This window comes from Triticum dicoccoides, chromosome 6A (genome assembly GCF_002162155.2).
Source record: "Triticum dicoccoides isolate Atlit2015 ecotype Zavitan chromosome 6A, WEW_v2.0, whole genome shotgun sequence".
In the NCBI taxonomy this organism is placed as follows: domain Eukaryota; kingdom Viridiplantae; phylum Streptophyta; class Magnoliopsida; order Poales; family Poaceae; genus Triticum; species Triticum dicoccoides.
The window spans coordinates 29,698,228-29,704,562 of NC_041390.1; positions in this window are offsets into that span (position 1 = coordinate 29,698,228).

The window sequence follows — 6,335 nt, forward strand, 5'->3', positions numbered from 1 at the left end:
TCTCCTTTCCCGTATGGCCCATTAAGGCCCATTACTTCCCCGGCGAATTCCCGTAACTCTTCGGTACTCCGAAAAATACCCGAATCACTCGGAACCTTTCCGATGTCCGAATATAGCCTTCCAATATATCGATCTTTACGTCTCGACCACTTCGAGACTCCTCGTCCTGTCCGTGATCTGATCTGGGACTCCGAACAACCTTCGGTACATCAAATCACATAACTTATAATACAAATCGTCATTGAACGTTAAGCGTGCGGACCCTATGGGTTCGAAAACTATGTAGACATGACCGAGACACATCTCCGGTCAATAACCAATAGAGGAACCTGGATGCTCATATTGGCTCCTACATATTCTACGAAGATCTTTATCGGTCAAACCGCATAACAACATACATTGTTCCCTTTATCATCGGTATGTTACTTGCCCGAGATTCAATCGTCGGTATTATCATACTGTCACACCCTAGCTAGTCATGCATTAGAGTGTTGCATCATGTTTACTCTTTCATCAGAAACTTGAAATGGGGATCTGTGAAACCCTCAGAATCATTTTGAAAATGACCCAAATAAAAATTTCTCCAAAAGGGTCCAAGAAAATGCTCATGTTGCTCTCTGAAAATATTGGACAGAGATAAAAATCAAACCAATATTTTTAAGAGCTCATAGGTATTTATTTTGGGCATTTGGAATTAATGCATAAATATTTGCATTGGAAATATATTAATTATATATATTAATATATGTCCAAATATTATGCCAATTATAAAGGAGCTCTGGAATAATATATTTAGCCCCTGCAAAAATTGGCATAAGTTAAATAAATGATTTAATATATTTTTTAAATCAAAACAAATGTCAGAAATTAGAAAACAGAAAAATAAATAACAGGAGGAGCTTACCTGGGCTCCTCCCTGTGCAGCCCAGCCAGCTGGCCGGCCCAGCCAGCAGGCGGCCCAGCCCGCCTCCCTCCTCTGTCGTCTTCGTCCTCGACAAAGGGAGGGGAGTGTGGCCGGCGCGCGCGCGCGCCACCGCGCCACGCCACCTGCTCGGCTGCCTGCCTGCCCTCCCCTCCTCGCTCGATGCCCCGGACGACGTCACGCCTCCCCCCTGCTCTCTCTCACTCTCCCTCAGTTCCTCCCTCCTCTCCCTCGCTCTCTCTCTCACGGCCGAACACCACCGTCGCCGCCGTTCGCCATAGCAGTCGTCTCCGGCCACCCCTCGCTTATCCGACTAGCCCAGAGGCTCCGCCGCGACCCCCTCTTCCTCCCCACCGCTCCACGGGTCTCCGGAAGCCCTGCATCGCCGCCTACGTCGCCGTTCCCCTCCTCGGCCACCGGAGGTCATCGCCGTCGATTCGCTGCACTCCGGCCGTCCCCGAGCCCGCTAACCATCCCTACAGCTCCGTGGTGAGCCACCGATTCGATTCCCCCTTGCCCGTCGTCTCTAGCCTTCTGCAGCTGCCGCACCCTTGAGCTCCGAAGCTCGACGCCGCCGGCGACGTCGCCGTCGTGGCCACGGTCACCGTAGCGCCCAACCGAGCACACTATCGTGCTCCACACCTCACTAGGAGCACGCAGCTCGCACCAACACCTCCCCAAACGCCCTGCAACGCCGATTCCGACCGCACCCGAACTCCGGCCGCCGCTCACGAGCTCGCCGTCGACGGTACAGACCACCCCAGGCACGGCCACCACCACCGTTCGACGCGCGGGAGCAAGGGCTCTCCAACGAGCCCAAGCACGGCCTCGCCCGTGCCCTGTAGCGCGATCCCGCATCGCGCCGCCGTCTCGGGCCTCGCCGGCGTCATGTCGCCGGTGGGTTTGACCCACTTTGACCACGGCAGGACCCCCCTGAGTCCCTGACAGGTGGGCCCAGCCCTGTAGCTAATTAGGATTAGCGCTAACCACTGTTAGTTAACCCCCTGACACTGACCAGTGGGCCCCAGCGCCACTAATCCCTAATTAGGATTAATTTAATCCTGTTAAACCCCCCCTGTCACTGACGTGTGGCCCCCACACGTCAGGTTTGACCCCAGCCAGCCGCAGTTGACCACTGACGTCATGCTGACGTCATGCTGGCGCAATAATTATATTTCTGGATTTAAATTAAATCAGGAAATTCCAGAATATTATTTAAACTTCAAAAATTCATAACTTTTATTCTGTAACTCCAAATTGGACAAATTATATATGCAAAATGATCAGAAAAATCCAAGCTATCCATCTGTACTATTTTCATGCATGATCAAACAAGTTAAATTGATGTTTTAAGCAGAACAAGGAAAAGCACTTTAAAAGGCCATGTTTGAGTTTGAAATTTGAATCTTTGATTCAAATTTGTTCAAACCCTTCTGGTTTTAGTTGCATTAGCCCAACACACTCATATTGCCATGTTCATGCATGCATCATATTGTTGCACATTGTTTGGTGATGGTTGTGTATCGATGTCCTTTGCGACAGGTTCTGCCTTCGAGGAGTACCGTGATTACCCTAACGAAGAACCGTATCAGTGCATCGAACCATCAGGCAAGCAACCAACCATTTGATCATATCGATACAATACCATGTTCTCGCTCCTGCTCTCTTTTACTGCATTAAGACAACGCGTTTCAAACTGTTGTGTGCTACGGTAGTTGAACCCATTTCCTCTGCATGACCTGTCATTGCCACAGTAACTAGATGAAACCCACTAGCATGTGTAGGAGTTGATTGAGCCATATGTATGTGTTGTTCCTACCTTGCTATGCCTGCTATGCTTAGAGTCTTGTCAGGTCTGGTTCATCTGGGTGATGGCTAGAGTGAAATGATTATGTCGGTAATGAAAGTGGTGTGGTGAACACGATTTGGTAAAGGTATCGATGAGAGGCCATGTAGGAGTACATGGTGGGTTGTTTCATTGAAGCCGACCTTAAGCACTGAGATCTGTATGTGTGATTTAAGAATCAGCTACTACCATGCATTGGGCCCGAAACCAATGGACCCTCTCGGCTTCTTATTCACCCTAGTTCTCCGTCCAGGAGTTGCAAGTAGTTTCTGGTGTTTGTAGCCTACTGGAGGCCGTGGACAGCGCTACCGTAGGGGTGGGCTGTGATGCGGTAGGTACGTGGCCGGGTGTACCGAATACCCGTTAGGTATCTCGGGAACCCTGTTCACATCGTTCGGGGCCGTATGGGAAACCTCGGCCGGACTCCCTGCGGATGGAACCTGAATAGGCGATAAACCTGGACTGGAGGCTTAGGTGATTAGGTAGGTCGTGGCCGACACCCACGTTGGGCTTCCGCTTGAAGGTTGCCGAGTACATGTCGTGTAAACGATGGTAAGTGGTGAGAGCGTGTATGAAGAAGTACACCCCTGCAGGGTTAACATGATCTATTCGAATAGCCGCGTCCGCGGTAAAGGACTACTTGGTTGCCTATACAGTTCATAGACAAGTAAATGGAAACTACTAAAAGCCTCAAGATAAGTGTGAGTGCCGAGGATGGCTCTTCCGTAGGAAGACGGAGGTGGATCCTCGGTAGTGTATTGAAGTGGTGAGTAGTGGACTCGTGTGCGCAAAACCATTTCAAGTTGGAGTATCGTAGGTTAGCCTAGCCAAGAGTCAAAGCTGGCTTGCTGCATTAACTCCACCAACCCTTCTTGATACTATGCATGTATGTAGGATCTGATGTAAGTCTTGCTGAGTACCTTTGTACTCATGTTGCTATAATCTACATTTTTACAGAAGACGCTGCAACCCCTTCTGATGGGTTCTATGTAGACGTTGACATCAACGAGTAGGCTAAGGACCCAGGTGGTGACCCTGAGCTTGTGAAGGACCACGTAGTATAGCTAGGCTTTCCAAGCCTCTTTTATTTTACTAGTTGTCTGTACTCAGACAAGTTACTTCCGCTGCTGGTTTGTATGACTGTATGACTTGTATGTGGGGTCGTGAGACCCGTACCTTTGTGTATGTTATGTATGGCTCACTGAGCCTTAAATAAAGTACTTGTGTCATAGAGTCATGTTGTGATGCTTCGTTGTATTTGCACATATCGAGCATATTGTGTGTATGATTGAAATGCTTGGTATGTGTGGGATCTGACTATCTAGTTGTTTATCTTTAGTAGCCTCTCTTACCGGGAAATGTCTCCTAGTGTTACCGTTGAGCCATGGTAGCTTGCTACTGCTCTGGAACACTTAGGCTGGCCGGCATGTGTCCTTCTTCGTTCCTGTGTCTGTCCCTTCGGGGAAATGTCACGCATTGAGTACCGGAGTCCTGTTAGCCCGCTACAGCCCGGTTTACCGGAGTCCTGCTAGCCCAGTGCTACAGCCCGGACCCACTTGCTGATGACCGACACGTTCGAAGCTGGGTCATGGATGCCTGTCCCTGTAAGTCTGTGCCACTTTGGGTTTACGACTAGTCATGTCAGCCCGGGCTCCTTATCATATGGATGCTAGCGACACTATCATATACGTGAGCCAAAAGGCGCAAACGGTCCCGGGCAAAGGTAAGGCGACACCTGTGGGGATACCGTGCGTGAGGCCGCAAAGTGATATGAGGTGTTACCGGCTAGATCGATGTGACATCGAGTCGCGGTCCTGACAGCGTTGGCATCAGAGCCGGACTGCCTGTAGGTTCTCCAAGCCAAACTGGTCGATGTTGAGTCTAGAAATTCTTTAGTTATATGTAGGGGAATTGTTTGTGGGTTGGAACGTAAGGCTCTTTTTACTCCTTTATCTTATGACATTATGATCTGAGTCAGTCTATTCTTCCATCGGGGGTTAAGGAATTAGGATCTATTCTCTCTATCAGGTTCACGTGTTACTAATCAGTAGTACCTTACAGGTTTGATGGATACAAGCCTAGTTCAGTTCTTCTACCACGTTATGTTGTTAGGATGGTTTCAGAACTTTGATATGATGATGTTGAGTGTGTATGAAATCCTTTGTCAAATGTCTCAAAATCCTTCTTGAGCATTTACAGTTGTTATGCTGCCGAAATTTTGCTAGAGATTCTAATGCCTTTGCATTATGATTGTGCTTTCAGATGGCCACTCGCGACCTCAATCAAGTGGTTCGCCTGACTCGATGCCTAGATGTACCCGGCCATACTGCCATGTTGGTCAGGGTAATGACTGAGGCTGGATACCGTTGGTATCCTGAGTACACGGTCGAAGAGCAATTCCGAGACTTTAATCAAAGCCAGTATCTCTGCACTGTCAGGATATTTCCATCTTATCCTGGGTCCACCGAGCCCCTTCACTGCTCCTATGGACTCGGGGTTACTATTGAGATGGCTGTGCAGGACGCCGCCTACTCTATGATGACCATCATGCGAGTCAGATCTGGACTATTTCGGGACTCTGATTTCCGGTATATGCCAGGATCACTTCCAGGAGCACAAGGGTATCTCCAGGCTATCTATGCTGACCCCACCCAGGAGGATTCACGGACTCGCACCACTGCTGAGATGCTCGAGGATAAGGACCGTGAAAATCGGGCCTTGAGGTTAGAGCTCTTCAATACCCGTGCTGACCACTGGGCCACTTTGACTCGGTTCGCACCGGCGGTGCAAGCTGGATATTCAGATATGCGCGATCTCTATCCTGTGAGATCTGCTCTGCCAGACGTGATGGTTTGGCGTGATGTAGGAGGCATCACCCCACCTCGCGGTCCCCGCAGGCCACCGTCTGTTGGTCCAAGGCCTCATCCTAGCCCCTATGGTCCACAAGCTCCGCGAGATCGTCTGTTTTCGGATGATCATGTTGAGCTTCCAGGCTATGGAGGTGACTTCTACGAGGACTACTACGGATCAGTCTGAGTTAGTGGTAGTATCACTAGTTCGCACTAGCTGTGTCGTCTATCGTCCCGCGTGACTCGTGGGATATGACCTAGTTTGTACTCTTTCCGGAGGTGTAGAAAAATAATGTATAGGATCTTGGAATGCCTTCGATGAGATGTAATCCTCTTTTCACCGTAATAGTACTTTGTTTGGTCTTGTACTAAACCCTGTATGGTGTGTATGACGATGGAATAAAGAAGCAGTTTCTGTATCTACCATGTCATACGGATGATCATCTTGCATTTCGAGTTATTCCTTACATTTTTATCCTATGTCGGAATTTTATCATTCTGACTAAATCATTGTCTTGTTTACCTAGGATGGTCAACACGCGCGCTAACCTTGCTTCTCAAGAGCAGGCCGAAGGCAGTGAAGGCAGGAATGAAAATCTGCCTCATCCTCCTTCCCTAGCCGAGGTTATGATGGAAGCTGAGAGAAACAAGCGGGAGACCAACCGTTTGTTGGAGCGTATTGAACAGAATACAGCACACCATCAGAGGATTAACGTGG